General features: G+C 55.2%; 1 pseudogene; it reads right to left on the bottom strand.

Annotated features, from left to right (window-relative positions):
* Positions 1–2013: 2013 nt before the first annotated feature.
* Positions 2014–3652, bottom strand: LOC118472236 (L-type lectin-domain containing receptor kinase IV.1-like; annotated as a pseudogene).
* Positions 3653–14899: the final 11247 nt, after the last annotated feature.

Below are 14899 nucleotides of genomic sequence, written 5' to 3'. Positions count from 1 at the left end.
TATGTGTCCATCGGCATCCCATAAAGGGGTTGTGACTGGTCGTGACAACCTGTAGCCGATGTGTTACACGCGTTATCTCCTAACTCAACCTCGTGCGAAGGAAAATTTGCGGTACTAGATTTATCAAATGCACGTACTAGTCTCTTAAGATCGCTTTGCATACCCCCTATGATGTTATGCATTTGTTCACGCTGATCTTCTACATAATTTCTAAGAGATTGCAGATCGTTGGTATTACTTACATTGGGGATATCTGGCGTGGGTTGGAGCGAAGCCGGATCCGTCGCCCGATGTCGGACAACCTTGTTGTTCCTGTCCACTTTGAAGTTGGCCAAGAACTTTGCTTTCGCCTCCTGGATCATCCGCTCCTTGTGCTCCTCGAACTGGAGCTGCTCGTCAGCCGGCAAGGTTTCCCAAGTCGGCTCTATGATGTTGCTTGGAGAAATATCAGAGCTATCCCTTGAACCGGCCATTGAGGGCCGATTTGATGAGCTTAGATATGTCGTCCCCAGCGGAGTCGCCAAAAAGTATGTTGACGCCTTTTCGGAGCGCCAAATACTCAAGAAGAACCGTGGCGGTGCCCTCTGCACAGGGGCGGACGGTCCGCGGCCTGGTGCGAGGCGCGGTGGTGCTCTCTGCGCAAGGGCGGACTGTCCGCGGCCTGGGGCCGGACGGTCCGCGGCCTGGTGCGCGGCTGGGGCTTCTGCCTGACGGCCGGACGGTCCGCGCCCTGGGGCCGGACGGTCCGCACGTACGCAGGGACGGCGGAAGATCGCCGACGGCGCCTGGATCTCGCTCCCGGGAGGGACCCCGTCGGGGAGTAGAGATCCTAGGTGGTGTCTAGGCTTGGGCTGGCCGACCTAGACTCCTCTAATGGACGTAGAGCCGAAGAGAGACGAAGAATTTGGGGGATTGGATAGCTAAACCTAAACTAGACTAGAACTACTCCTAGGATAAAATGCGAATAAAAGTTGTATTGATTCGATTGTTGATGATTACAAATCGGCCGTAGACCTCTCTATTTATAGAGGAGGGGGGCTGGACCCTTTACACAACTGATTCCGAGCTAATCCCGCGAATATAGCTAACAACCGTAGCACAAAACTCGGAACCCTAATTTGTTCTGCGCACGCGCGGACCGTCCGGCCCACAGGCGCGGACCGTCCGGACCGCGGACCGTCCGGCCTCAGGGCCGGACCGTCCGCGCGCTCAAATTTGGTTCGAACAGGTACGCATAGTCCGACGGGATCTGAGACACTGACGAGGAGGGCACTCGCAGGGAGTAACGGCGAAGCTCCGACAGCCACGCACACGTCGTCCTGACGAAGATCCAGCCGCCCGCAAGAGCCGTCGTCCCCAATCCGCCCCGTCTATCTCGTGGCACGACGGACGACGGGGCGAACGGAACAACCCCTCCTCCGACGCCAGCGACGACCATCGCAGCGCGCACAAGCCGCGCGTGTACATCAGGAGGCCCGTCGCCGACGCGGCCGTGGACGAGACCACGCCCCTGTTTGTTTCGGCTTTTTGCAGCTTCTGGCCACCAAAAGCTGCTGCGGACTGCCAAACACTCAGCTTTTCAGCCAGCTTCTATAAAATTCGTTTGGATAAAAACCATTCAAAATCAACATAAACATATCATCAGTTGAGTCATCGCAATAGTAGTAATCCGTCACTTTATAGATCCTGAGCCCCATGGACAACTTTATCTTCCTCCGCACGTAATTCTAATGATACCCAGATTCTCAACACAGCCAGATTCTGCTCACAGCTAGATTCTCGGAAAAGCTGGTCAGAAAAAAGCTGAACCAAACAGGCCAACGCTGCTCGTGGCGTGACCCCACTGTTGCGGGCCCTAACACACTCGTGGCGTGACGCTGAGGCTGAGCTTGCGGCGTGACCCCTCCTGTACGACCCCCACACACTGTGAGCCACGGCCAAATGGACCCCACCACGGCACGCGTCACCGCGCAACACGTTGAATCCTTGTGAATCGCTAAGAAGCCCGCAAAACCGTGTATCTTTTAACTAGAAGTAATGATAGATGTACACCATCAACTTAAAACTCCACCACAAAGCAGCATCACTCACACGTACGTGTGGTAAAACACCAAAAGGAGGTAAATGAACAATACGCGGAACAATATGTCTAGTATAATTATAATCATACATACATTGTTTATTTTATGCCCAATTGCATAGCACACAGCAATACTCGTCACCTCACCTCCCGTTGGAAAGATCGGTTATAGTAGTGAGTGGACAAGACATGGGCAGCTCATCATCGTCATGACACTCACACCAATGGTGTGGAAAGTATCAGCATCTCGCAAGTGTGCTGCCGGTAACGGCGCATGCCCATGTAGATACTGCATGACGAGTCGCATGCGAGGCCTCACATGCGGCGAGGGGTGAGGAGAACAGAGCAAGCCAAGTTTCAGCACCAGGTCTACCTCCTCCTCCATGTAACCATCCAGTCTCGGGTCGACGGCGGCGTCGGCGATGGATCCATCTCGCCATGCGGCGAGCACCCAGTCTGCCAGGGCATGGGGCTCTCGACTGGCCTTGTCCACCCAGATTGGTCGCCTGCCACAGACAGCCTCCATCATGAGCACACCGAACGCAAACACATCGGTTGCTTTGGTTGCCTTGCCAAGCCTCTTGCTATCTCGGGAGCAATGTAACCCCATGTCCCCGCCACACGTGTGGTGTGGGCGTCGCGGCAGCTCCATGATCATGTGACCTCGCAATGCAAGGCCAAAGTCGCCTATCCTCGCGTTCATCTCGCTATCAAGCAGGACATTGCTCGTCTTGATGTCTCGGTGGATGACGACCTGCTCCCAGTCCTCGTGCAGGTAGAAATAAAAGGCCGGACGCGATGCCTCTGACGATGTGCATCTCCTTTGAGCCCACTGCAGATCGATCCGGTTATTCTTGTGCCGAGGAGGGGTAGTATGCAAGTGGTAGTCAAGGCTTCCGTTGGGCATGTAGTCGTACACCAAGAGGGAGTTCTCCCTTGTGGCGGCAGTAGCCAATCAGTGGAACAAGATTGCGGTGGCGAAGGTGCCCGAGGATGATAACGATCTCGGCGATGAACTCCTTCATCCCCTGCTTCTTCGACTCTGGCGACACCCGCTTAATAGCAACCATCATCTGCTCGGAGTGGTGGAGCACTCCTCTGAAGACACTCCCGAAGCCTCCTCTTCCAAGGAGCATCTTGTCCTCGAATCCTCTCGTGGCGGCCGACAGATCTTTGTACGTGAACGACGGAGGCCCATACTCCTTCTCCCATTCTATTTCAGCCTTCCTAGAACTCGCCACCGCGTCCATAAGGAGCTTCATGATAATTGCACAGACACCCATGGTGATTACAAGAGCTGGCACAACAAGTGCACGCAGTACTGTCTTGTAGCTGTGACTGAAGCTTGACTATCCATGGATAGATCGGCGCCGGAAAAACCATTGTAAATGAACTCGTCAGCATCGGCGCCGGCAGCAGCAGCAGCAGCAGCGCAGAGAGCAGGGAGCAACCCAAGTAGGAGACGACGACGCAGCTGCAGGTGCATTTTTCTTTTATGTCTATCGCTAGACTAGATGCATGAGCTAGCTAGGGCTAGCAAATAGCAAAAATTTTGCTCAGATCAAAGGCGAACACCCGCATATGATTATATATATGTTAATGAAGTCCATGCATCCTATATATAATACAGTAGTCCATGGCGCGGAGCGGAGACTGTCACACCCAAGTCGTGCTTGCCATTTTAATTTGGACGTATATGCTTAGCTTGACTTGGACTTTAGAGACCGACGACGACGAGGACTGTAGCTATTTGGGCAACTTCGCACGCAGACCTGGGTGCCGGTCAACATTGGTTGATCGGGATGCACAAGTTTATCTGTGACACATGAAGGACTTAAGAATTTAGAATTGAATCTGGATCATATATACATGTTGGCTGTGGCTGAGTGCAACGGATCCACTTAATCACGCCTACGTACGTGTACTCCTTTTCAAAAATAGTTCAAACGGATAGAATCTTAATTAGCAAATCCAAATCTTGGGACATATACTTTAAATCGTATTTTATAACGACAGCGTTGATAATTTAAATATAAAGTTAGATATTATATTTTTTTATTCTTTTTTCAACAATGGGGCAGACAAATTAAGTTAAATGCACATTCAGTGGTTACTTTGAAGACCCATGATGGACCTATTTAAGTACAGCTGCACTTGGACTGATACTCACCTATATTCAGTTATTTATTGGAAAACGACACATTCCACTAGTCTCGACAACGGCTGGAAATTGGATCGGGTCGAACCGTCCGATTCAAGTCTATCGTGCTTCTGGCTAAATGAGCTTGATCTAAAAGTTCAAAAAAAGTCATATCGTGCCGTGGTAGTCCAAAGAGTAGAAATAATGGTCTAGTCCGACCCTAAAACATGTCGTGTCTTTAAAAGTCGCCTACAAGGTTGAATAGGCGAAACGTGAAAATTATAAACTTTAAACATGAACTTCATCCGGGGTTAGGATTACAAATAAGGGCCTGCTCGGTTGTCCAGGATTGGACCCAGAATTATTCCACATGATGAAATCTTATATAAAATAGGTAAACAATCCAGGCAGGAATAGTTCCAGGCCACCGTTCCTGAGCAACCGAACAACCCCTAAGTAATAACGAATTCGGAGTACGGAAGAGAGTTCTTCTTGCTATGAGTTGCTCAATTGAAGCGGATGACTTTGGGAGCTAACTCAAAAAGATTGCAATCAAGAGAACTTAGAGAGAGGGGAGAGGAAAAATCAAATCGTAAGGTAATGATCAACACAAATGAACACAACGATTTGTTTCCCGAGATTCGGTTCTCAAAGGGAAATGGTCTCAACCATCTCCTATAATCGATTTTGGTGTTTGACGACCATCACAAACTTATGGACAAACTAGTTTGCCTAGTTGATCTTTTCTCAGGTGTATAAAGTTCATATACATCTGTAAGAAAAATGGACCTTGGGTCGTTTCTATAAATATGGGGCAAATCAGACTTGCACCAGCCTGCGGTGCATCGGACAGTGTCCGGTGCCCAGGATGGCGTGCCCGACGAACAGGCCGCTCTCGGGAAAACTCAGCGCTCCATGGCTATAATTCACCCGACTGTCCAGTGAGCCCATGGCCAACGGTCATCTTCGCCAACGGTCGACTGCCACCGCGACTGCCAGCGGTCAGAAAGTCAGAAACGGTCAGAGAAAGTCAACGACGTCAGGTCACACCGGATTGTCCGGTGCGCCACGGTGGCAGGCGAATCCAACGGTCGACTGCTACAAACCCCAAAGGTCGGCTGACTTGGCAGGCACCGGATAGTGAACAACGTCATGTCCGGTGTGCTCCGGACCAGTGCACTCGTCGACAGGAAGCTGCTGCCAACGACTATAATTGTGGTTGGACCTATAAATATCCCCTAACCACCACCATTCAATACATCCAAGCTTTTCACTCTCACACATTCAATACAAGAGCAAATAATCAATTCCAAGACACAATCAAAGCCTCCAAATCCTCTCCAAGTGCCACAATTAAGACAAGTGATCAATAGTGATTAGTGACTTGAGAGAGTGCGACTTATGTTTCATTTGTTGCTTGGTTTTTAATCGTGCTTTCTTCACCTTTTTCTAAACTCTAGTGACTTGTTAAGCTAGCAAGAGACACCTAAGTGTGTGGTGATCCTTGCGGGGTCTTTGCGATCCGTGAGAGTAAGAAGAAGCACTCAATCGGTTTAGGTGATCGATTGAGGGAGGGAAAGGGTTGAAAAAGACTCGGCCTCCGTGGCCTCCTCAACGGGGAGTAGGTTCATTGGAACCAAACCTCGGGAAACAAATCATTGTGTTCATTTGTGTTGATCATTAAATTGCGATTTGATTCCTCCCTCCCCTCTCTCTAAAGTTCTCTTGCTCACAATCTTTTGAGTTAGCTCCCAAAGTTATCTGCATTGATTGAGCTACTCATAGCAAGAAGAACTTACTTCTGCACTCTGTATTCATCATTATTTGTTTTTATCCCTAACCCCTGGTAAATTTGTGTTCAAAGTTTATAATTTACAGGTTTCTCTTATTCACCCCCCTCTAGGCGACTTTCATCCATGTTTTGTCGTGCCTCCATGTGTGCTTGTTGTCCATCGCATCGCTGTGTTGTCGTCCTTCTGACATACCGCCATGTTGTTGCTTTCTACCGCTTATATGTAGTCCCTCCGCCAATGTCTTTTTTTGTCCTCGACCTAGTTCCTGCCAGGGGCTTCTTTCTCCTCCTCGACTCCACTGTTGTCGTTCGTTCCTTTTCTTCGGATCCTGGTTCCTTTTGCATTGTTTCCTTGCAGTCTCTGCACCCGATCCATGTGCGCTGACTCATTATTTGTGTTGTTCTTGTAGATCTGCCATGTTGCAGGTTTGGGCCATCGTGCGCAGGTCCTGAAACCGTCCTCTTAGCCCCTTATGTTGGGATATGAGGTAAGCCACTACTTGCACCGTTCCTCGGTTTGTCGTGTTGCTTTGGTGTCTTGGTTTATTGTGTTCTTCGCGTTTTCACACTGCTTTCTATGTCATCTATGTGGATACATATTTGTTCCCCGTTTCATTGGATCCATACATAAGGTACATGCATAGATGAATAGAGTGCTTGCATTTTTAAAGTAGTCGAAGGCTTTCACAGCTAGCTTTGTTTTAGGTTCCGTAGCTTCATATCTGAGAAGTTGAAGCAGGAACCAGGGATTACGCATACATATAGTCATGCATTAGCAGTGGTTGTTGTAGTTTGGTCAGTAATGGAACACTTGTGCAGCTAATTTTGATTTAGGGCCCATAACTTCCTCTCTGAGAGATTGTATTGGCCCTTGTAGAACTACGACAACCCTTAAATGTCGCTAAGAAATGAGTGTTCCTCTGCCCTGGATCCCCATTCTTGTGTTGAGCCTTTATATGGTTATAATTTTCCAACCTAGGCAATAACACCGCTTTAGAAGAAATAGGCTAGCTTTTGTTAGCAACAAAGAAAGGGTATAGATTGCCTTCGTGTTCATCCCTGCTAGCACATTTTTGCTTGGATTTTTCAATACCCTAAATTGAGGACTTCCCCAAATTGGATGGAGCAGACCTGAGCCTTGTCTTCATTTGTTGTTTCCCACTCACATTTCAAAAACAAGCTTTGAGCTTGACACTAAGCATTTCCCACTCTATAGAACAAACAACCATACTGACGTTGAGTATCTGTCGGCGTTTCGACCTCGGGGGGGGGGGGGGTCCCTGGACCGACGAGTAAATTGTTGTCGTGTGCCCTAGCCTAGATGGGTCGGCACGAGACGGAGCACGAAGGGGGAAGAAAACAGGCAAAGGGGGAACCCGCGGCCTTCGTGTTGCCCTACGCCCAGGTCGGGTGCGCTTGCAGTAGGGGGTTACAAGCGTTCACGTGGGAGAGCCTTATGCGTCGGCCCGTTCTCCCGCGCGGCCAACCTCCTCGTACGAGAGCCCTAGACCTTCCTTTTATAGGCGTAAGGAGAGGGTCCAGGTGTACAATGGGGGGTGTAGCAGTGTGCTAACGTGTCTAGCACAGAGGAGCTATAGCCCTAAGTACATGCCGTCGTGGCAGTCGGAGAGGTTTTGGCACCTTGTTCATGTGATGTCGTGGCCGTCGGAGGAGAGCTGGAGCCCTGCGGAAGGACAACTGTCGGGGCTGTCGAATCCTTGCTGACGTCTCCTTGCTTCCGTAAGGGGCTGAGAGCCGCCGTCGTCATGGAGCACGCGGGGCGCCATCATTATATGTTTACCAGGGCGAGCCAGATGGGACGTCGGTCTTGTTCCCCGTAGCCTGAGCTAGCTAGGGGTAAGGTAATGATGCCCCCCCTGTGACGTGGTCGGTCCGAGCCCTAGGTCGGGCGAGGCGGAGGCTCCTCCGAGGTCGAGGTTGAGTCCGAGCCCTGGGGTCGGGCGAGACGGAGTTCGTCGTCTTCCAGAGCCGAGGCTGAGTCCGAGCCCTGGGGTCGGGCGAGGCGGAGTTCGTCGTCTTCCGGAGCCAAGGCTGAGTCCGAGCCCTGGGGTCGAGCGAGGCAGAGTTCGTCGTCTTCCGGAGCCGAGGCTGAGTCCGAGCCCTAGGGTCGGGCGAGGCGGAGTCCGTCGTCCAGCGTCGAGGTTGAGCCCGAGCCCTGGGGTCGGGCGAGGCGGAGACCGTCTTCTGAGGCCGAGGCTGAGTCCGAGCCCTGGGGTCGAGCGAGGCGGAGCATCCTATGGCGCCAGAGGCTGGACTTAGCTGCTGTCAGCCTCACTCTGTCGAGTGGCACAGCAGTCGGAGCGACGCAGGCGGCGCTGTCTTCTTGTCAGGTCGGTCAGTGGAGCGGCGAAGTGACTGCGGTCACTTCGGCTCTATCGACTAAAGAGCACGCGTCAGGATAAGGTGTCAGGCGATCCTTGCATTAAATGCTCCTGCGATACGGTCGGTTGGCATGGCGATCTGGCCAAGGTTGCTTCTCTGCGAAGACTGGGCCTCGGGCGAGCCGAAGGTGTGTCCGTTGCTTGAGGGGGCCCTCGGGCGAGACGTGAATCCTCCGGGGTCGGCTACCTTTGCCCGAGGCTGGGCTCGGGCGAGGCGAGATCGTGTCCCTTGAGTGGACTGAGCCTTGACCTTAATCGCGCCCATCAGGCCTTTGCAACTTTGTGCTGATGGGGTTTACCAGCTGAGATTAGGAGTCTTGGGGGTACCCCTAATTATGGTCCCCGACAGTAGCCCCCGAGCCTCGAAGGGAGTGTTGATACTCGCTTGGAGGCTTTTGTCGCACTTTTTTGCAAGGGGACCGACCTTTCTCGGTTGTGTTTCGTTCCGGTGGGTGCGCGCGAGCGCACCCGCCGGGTGTAGCCCCCGAGGTCTCGGAGGAGTGGTTTGACTCCTTCGAGGTCTTAGCACGTTTCGTGATGCTTCGGCCGGTCTGGTTGTTCCCTCATGCGAACTGGCCGTAGCCCGGGTGCATAGTCGAGTCCCAAGTTCTCGAGCTGGTATGTTGACGCTGTCAACGGTTTGGCCGGAGCCGGGTTTGCGAGAGCAGCCCCCGAGCCTCCGCACGGAGCGAGAGGACGGTTAAGGACAGACTCAGCTTTTTTCATACGCCCCTGCATCGCCTTTCCGCAAGGAGGAGCGGGGGAAAGCTCCATGTTGCCCTCGGAGGGCGTCGAACATGGTGTCTCCAGTGAGTTGCTAATGGGTAATCCGAGTGGACACCCGTGCCCCATTCGTTAGGGGTCGGCTAGTGGCCCGGAGGCACGCTCCAAAAGTACCTGCGGGTGATTCGCCGGACCCGGTCCCCTTTTAACGGGGTCCGAGGGCTCGATGCCTCCCTCTGGTGGGATTCCGTTACAAAATTGTTCCCGTCGGTCTCGGATATGTCCTAGGGTACCTCGGGAGCGTAGCCCGAGCCTTGGTTATGTATCGAACGTACCTAGGGTCATCCCTTGCTCTGCGTGCTCTGAGGCGGCTGTCGAACCCTTCGGGGGCCAGCCTACGAACCCCTGATCAGTAGTGGGCGCGGAGCCCGAGTGGCCTGAGGCGGCCGTTGAACCCTTCCGAGGGGCCAGCCTTCGAACCTCTGACCAGTAGTGGGCGCGGAGCCCGGGTGCTCTGAGGCGGCTGTTGAACCCTTCCGAGGGGCCAACCTTCGAACCTCTGATCAGTAGGGGGGCTCGGGGCCCGCTTCCTTCGCGGAGAAGGATCCCTTTCGGAGTATCCCCTTTCCCGGTCCCTATAGAAAGAGAGAGAAAGAGGAAGTGGAAAAGGATATGAAAACGAACGAAGTGGCGCACCTTTTTTGACGCGGTCATCATGGCGAAGGTGAAGCGTCGCCTGCTTCGCCTGCCAAAGGTGCACCCTGTCCTGCCGCAGAGTTAATGCGACGGGACGAGTGGTTCGCGGGGCAGCCGTTGTGCGTGCGCGAGCTGTTCGAGGAATGGAACACGGGCGCGTCGTCTTCACACCGTGGGAGAGGGTTCTCTCACTGTCCCAGGAGGGGGCGTGAGCTTGCTGACGACTTGACTGCTGCTTCCGCCCGCCTACCATCGCCATTACTGCCGGCCCATTTCTGGCCGTATCGACCGTCGCGCCTTCTCCCGCGGCTGACTGACCCGTGACCGATGTGCTCGGTTGACACTGTTGGGTCATGCGTAGGGTCGCCTCGAGTCGCGGCACCGGTTCCGCAGTCGAGAAGGCGCGGCACTGTCGCGAGTTGCGGTGCGGTTTCTTGCACGTAGTAACCGGCGCGCGAGTTACATGACGTGTGGGCCTGGGCCTCCATGTTGGACGCGTCGAAGTCGAAAGGGTGCGCCCCCTTGGTGCGGTTGCATGTCGCCTGCATGGCGGTCCGCCCTTTCACCCGCTGGTCTGGGCGAAAGTGGAGGAATGCTTGTAACCGCTGGGCAGTTGCGCGCACCGCGCGCGGCGGTTTTGGCTCCTTCTGTCCTGGGCCAGCTTGCATGACGCGTGGGACCCAGCCCCCGTGTCGTAGGGGGAGGACCTTGGAGCGTGTTGGAGAAGACTCGGTTCGCGACGGCTGAGGACGCAAGTGGGGAGAGTCACCTTTAAAAGGAGGGTGACCCCCTTGGATGGCAACCATGTCTTCGCACTCTCCTCATGCATCGCGCCCTTCCACCTTCCGAGCCCCCGGATGGGGAGCACTCGCGTCGCTTTCGTCTTGCTGTCGTTGGAGGAACGCAACTTCGTGAAAGTTGGTACCTTTCAGCCATCGCTCGGCTTCAAGGATTTTCATCAGGCAGCCCGGCTGCATCCCCTCGCCGGTGGTCACCCAAGACGGTGACCACCAGTTTGATGGTGGGGAGAAGCAAGCCGGGCTGCGACCTCTGCCCCGCCCTCATCTTCGAGGATCTTCATCATCCTGGTTGGGGCGGAGGTCGGACTGAGCCGGAGCTCTACCTCCCGCGCGGGTTCGTGGGTCACCTTCTCCCTCAGCATTCAGGGGAGATGGCGCTCCCCGGCCTAGCGGGAGGGTCAGACTTCGACAACGCGGGGCCGGTCGGCGGCGAGCGTCGTCAGCTTCAGCGCGTTGGGCTCGCTGGCTCAGCTGGCTCTGGCTCGGCTCCCGGTGTCCCCTCCCGCCGCGAGAGCGGTTGTCGCGCCGCGCGCACCGGAGGACCGCCCAAGACGTCGCGCGCTGCTAGGGCGGCGTTCGTGTTCTTGGGCTGTCCTGCCTTTGCTCCGGTACGGCGCCTCTGCGCCGAGGTCTGTGCTCGCCCGTCCGGGAGGATCCGAGTGGGGATCTGCCGGTGGGCAGATGGCTTCCGTCGTCGGCGCTGAGGTGGTGGCGGCTGGAAAAGTCCTCGTCGCCGACAGGATCACCGCCGCCATCCGCGCTCCGGGCCTCCGGCTCTTTGGCTTTGATAGCTTGTCCTCGCCCCTCGAGTGGGGACGTGGGCGAGGGCATTGCTGCAACAGTGTCCGCCCCGAGGCCATCGCTGCTGCTTTTTTGCCACCTGGAGCGGAGGTCGTTGTCGCTGCTGCCGGAGCGGGCATCGGCGAGCCACCAGGGGTTTTGTCGCCCTGTAGGCCCTCCAATGTGGGGGGTTGTTCGTACCTGCGGGGGTGGAACCGGAGTTCCGTTTGTAATGGCACCTTGAGTGTCGGTGTCTGTTCATTGTGGCTGTCGGGGCCTAAACATGTATGTATTTTTGGCACGAAGCCGTGTTTTTTCCTTATTTCGAGCACTAGGACTCGCCTGTTGGCTAACTGAACCGATTAACCAAGTGTGAGTTGCCTCGTGCGAAGGTGACAAGTGAGGTATCCGTATCCCGGAGGCGTAGGAGTCCCTCAGCTCGGTCGGCCTTGCCGCCCGAGGCTTCTCTTGCTTAGTTAAAGGAACCCTCGGTCGCTCTGCGGTGAGCCGGGGCCGAGGGCAGTGGTGTCAGCGCGGATAGAGGCGGAGTTGGCTCGAAAAAGGAGACTTCGTCGGCCGGAGCCTGGCCAGGCCGTCCACTAGCGGGACCAGCGCCGGAGTCGGGTTGTCGAGGCCATGAGTCGGGCTAGTGTCCTCGGAGGACAGCTGGTTGAGGCTTCGGGGCGGTTGGCCGAGCCGTCTGCTCGGGCCGGGTTCCTGGAGGAGACCCTGGCGGCGATGGCCCAGGCGTGGTGCTGACGTCGTCCTTCGGAGCGGAGATCCTTCGCCCGTGTTGCCGTCCGAGGCTCGGTCGGACTTCGCCGAAGGTGGAGTTGACGCCGAGGGTGCTGCTGCTCCCCTTCCATCGACGTCTGAGCCTGCAGGATCGGTTCGCCTGTAGTATGCATATGTTTTTTGCGGTCGCCGAGGCCCAAACATACTATCGTCGCGTTGTAAAGCTGCGTTTCTTTTCCCCTTGTTTCGAGTATCTGGACTTATTTGTCGGTAACAGAATTGTTTGTCCGAGCGAGAGTTTCTTTTCACGGAAGGTGATGAGTGAGGTATCCGTATCCCGGAGGCGTAGGAGTCCCTCGGCTCGGTCGGCCTTGCCGCTTACGTGTACTCTTACTCGTTCGTAGGATTGTGCTATCGATATAGTCGAGAAGGCATGAAAAATCATTTCGGCAGAAAAATTTCCGAGCATTAAGACTTGTTCGGTCAGCGGAATCGCTTATCCGAGCGTGAGTTACTTATCGCAGAAGGTGATGAGTGAGGTATCCGTATCCCGGAGGCGTAGGAGTCCCTCGGCTCGGTCGGCCTTGGCTGCTTACGTGTACTTCGTCGTTTTCAGGATCCCACTTTCGAAGTAGTCGAAAAGCACGAAAGACGTTCTGGCAGAAAGACCTTTTCCGAGGAAAATTTTGACGCAGAGGGGGTTCCCCCCTTCTAGCCCCCGAGAGAGGGTCGGGCTTTGCCGAGGCAAGGCTGACCCTTCCTTGATGGTTAGACTTTATATGTAAACGAGGTGTATGAACGGCTTGAAAACATCTTAAGGGTAGAAGCAACGTAGCTGTCGGATGTTCCAAGTGTTGTTGTAGACCTCGCCTTGACTGTTGGCCAGCTTGTACGTCCCGGGCTTCAGAACCTTGGTGATGATGAACGACCCTTCACAGGGAGGCGTGAGCTTGTGCCGCCCTCAGGCGTCTTGTCGTAGTCGAAGCACCAAGTCGCTCGCCTGGAGGTCTCGGGACCGAACCCCTCGGGCGTGGTAGCGTCGCAGGGACTGCTGATACCGCGCCGAGTGTAGTAAGGCCATGTCCCGAGCCTCTTCCAGCTGGTCCAGTGAGTCTTCTCGGTTGTTTCGATTGCTTTGGTCGTCGTACGCCCTCGTCCTCAGGGAATCGTATTCTAAGTCTATGGGCAAGATGGCCTCGGCCCCATAGACTAGAAAAAACGGTGTGAAGCCCGTGGCTCGGCTCGACGTTGTCCTCAGACTCCAGAACACCGAGGGGAGTTCCTTCATCCATCGCCTGCCGAACTTGTGGAGGTCGTTGTAGATCCTCGGCTTGAGTCCTTGCAGAATCATGACGTTGGCACGTTCTACCTGCCCATTCGTCATGGGGTGAGCCACGGTGGCCCAGTCCACCGGGATGTGGTGATCCTCGCAGAAGTCCAGGAACTTTCTGCCAGTGAACTGGGTGCCGTTGTCGGTGATGATGGAGTTCGGGACCCCGAAGCGGTGGATGATGTTGGTGAAGAACGCCATCGCCTGTTCGGACCTGATGCTGTTTAGGGGTCGGACCTCGATCCACTTGGAGAATTTGTCGATGGCGACCAGCAGGTGCGTGTAGCCCCCGAGTGCCTTCTGCAAGGGACCGACGAGGTCTAGACCCCACACAGCAAACGGCCAGGTGATGGGTATTGTCTGCAGAGCCTGAGTGGGTAGGTGTGTTTGCCTTGCGTAGAATTGACACCCTTGGCAGGTGCGGACAATTCTAGTGGCGTCGACCACCGCGGTCGGTCAGTAGAAACCTTGTCGGAAAGCGTTTCCAACAAGGGCTCGAGGCGTTGCGTGATGACCGCAAGCCCCCGAGTGTATTTCTTGTAATAACTCCTGACCTTCGGCGATGGATATGCATCACTGGAGGATGCCTGAGGGGCTGCGGTGGTAGAGCTCCTTCCCGTCCCCCAGCAAGACGAACGACTTGGCGCGCCGCGCTAGTCGCCGAGCTTCGGCTCGGTCGAGGGGCAGCTCTCCTTGGTGGAGATATTGCAGGTACGGAGTCTGCCAGTCTCGATTAGGCTGGACCCCATTTTGCTCTTCCTCGACGCGCAGTGCCTCACCCTCGGGGGCCGAGGGTGCCTCGGGCTAGGCCGAGGCCTTCTCGGGCTCGGGCGTGTCGTCGGTCTTGACTGAGGGTTGATGTAGGTCTTGGGAGAAGACGTCCGGGGGAACCGTTGTCCGCCCCGAGGCTATCTTAGCCAGCTCGTCCGCAGTCTCCTTGTATCGTTGGGCGATGTGGTTGAGCTCGAGCCCGTAGAACTTGTCCTCCAGGCGCCGAACCTCGTCGCAGTAGGCTTCCATCTTCGGGTCACGGCAGTGGGAGTTCTTCATGACTTGGTCGATGACAAGCTGCGAGTCACCACGAGCGTCGAGGCGTCGGACCCCTAGCTCGATGGCGATGCGCAACCCGTTGACCAGAGCCTCGTACTCAGCCACGTTGTTGGACGCCGGGAAATGGAGGCGCAGCACGTAGCGGAGGTGCTTCCCGAGGGGCGAGATGAAGAGCAGGCCCGCGCCTGCCCCTGTTTTCATCAGCGACCCGTTGAAAAACATGGTCCAGAGTTCTGGTTGGATCGGAGCCGTTGGAAGCTGGGTGTCGACCCATTCAGCCACAAAGTCTGCCAAGGCTTGGGACTTGATGGCCTTCCGAGGGGCGAACGAGATTGTCTCGCCCATGATTTCCACCGCCCACTTTGCAATCC

Source organism: Zea mays, chromosome 6 (genome assembly GCF_902167145.1).
Source record: "Zea mays cultivar B73 chromosome 6, Zm-B73-REFERENCE-NAM-5.0, whole genome shotgun sequence".
Lineage (NCBI taxonomy): Eukaryota > Viridiplantae > Streptophyta > Magnoliopsida > Poales > Poaceae > Zea > Zea mays.
Note: the sequence above shows the minus strand (reverse complement) of the source record. Positions and strands in the feature narration are given on the sequence as shown.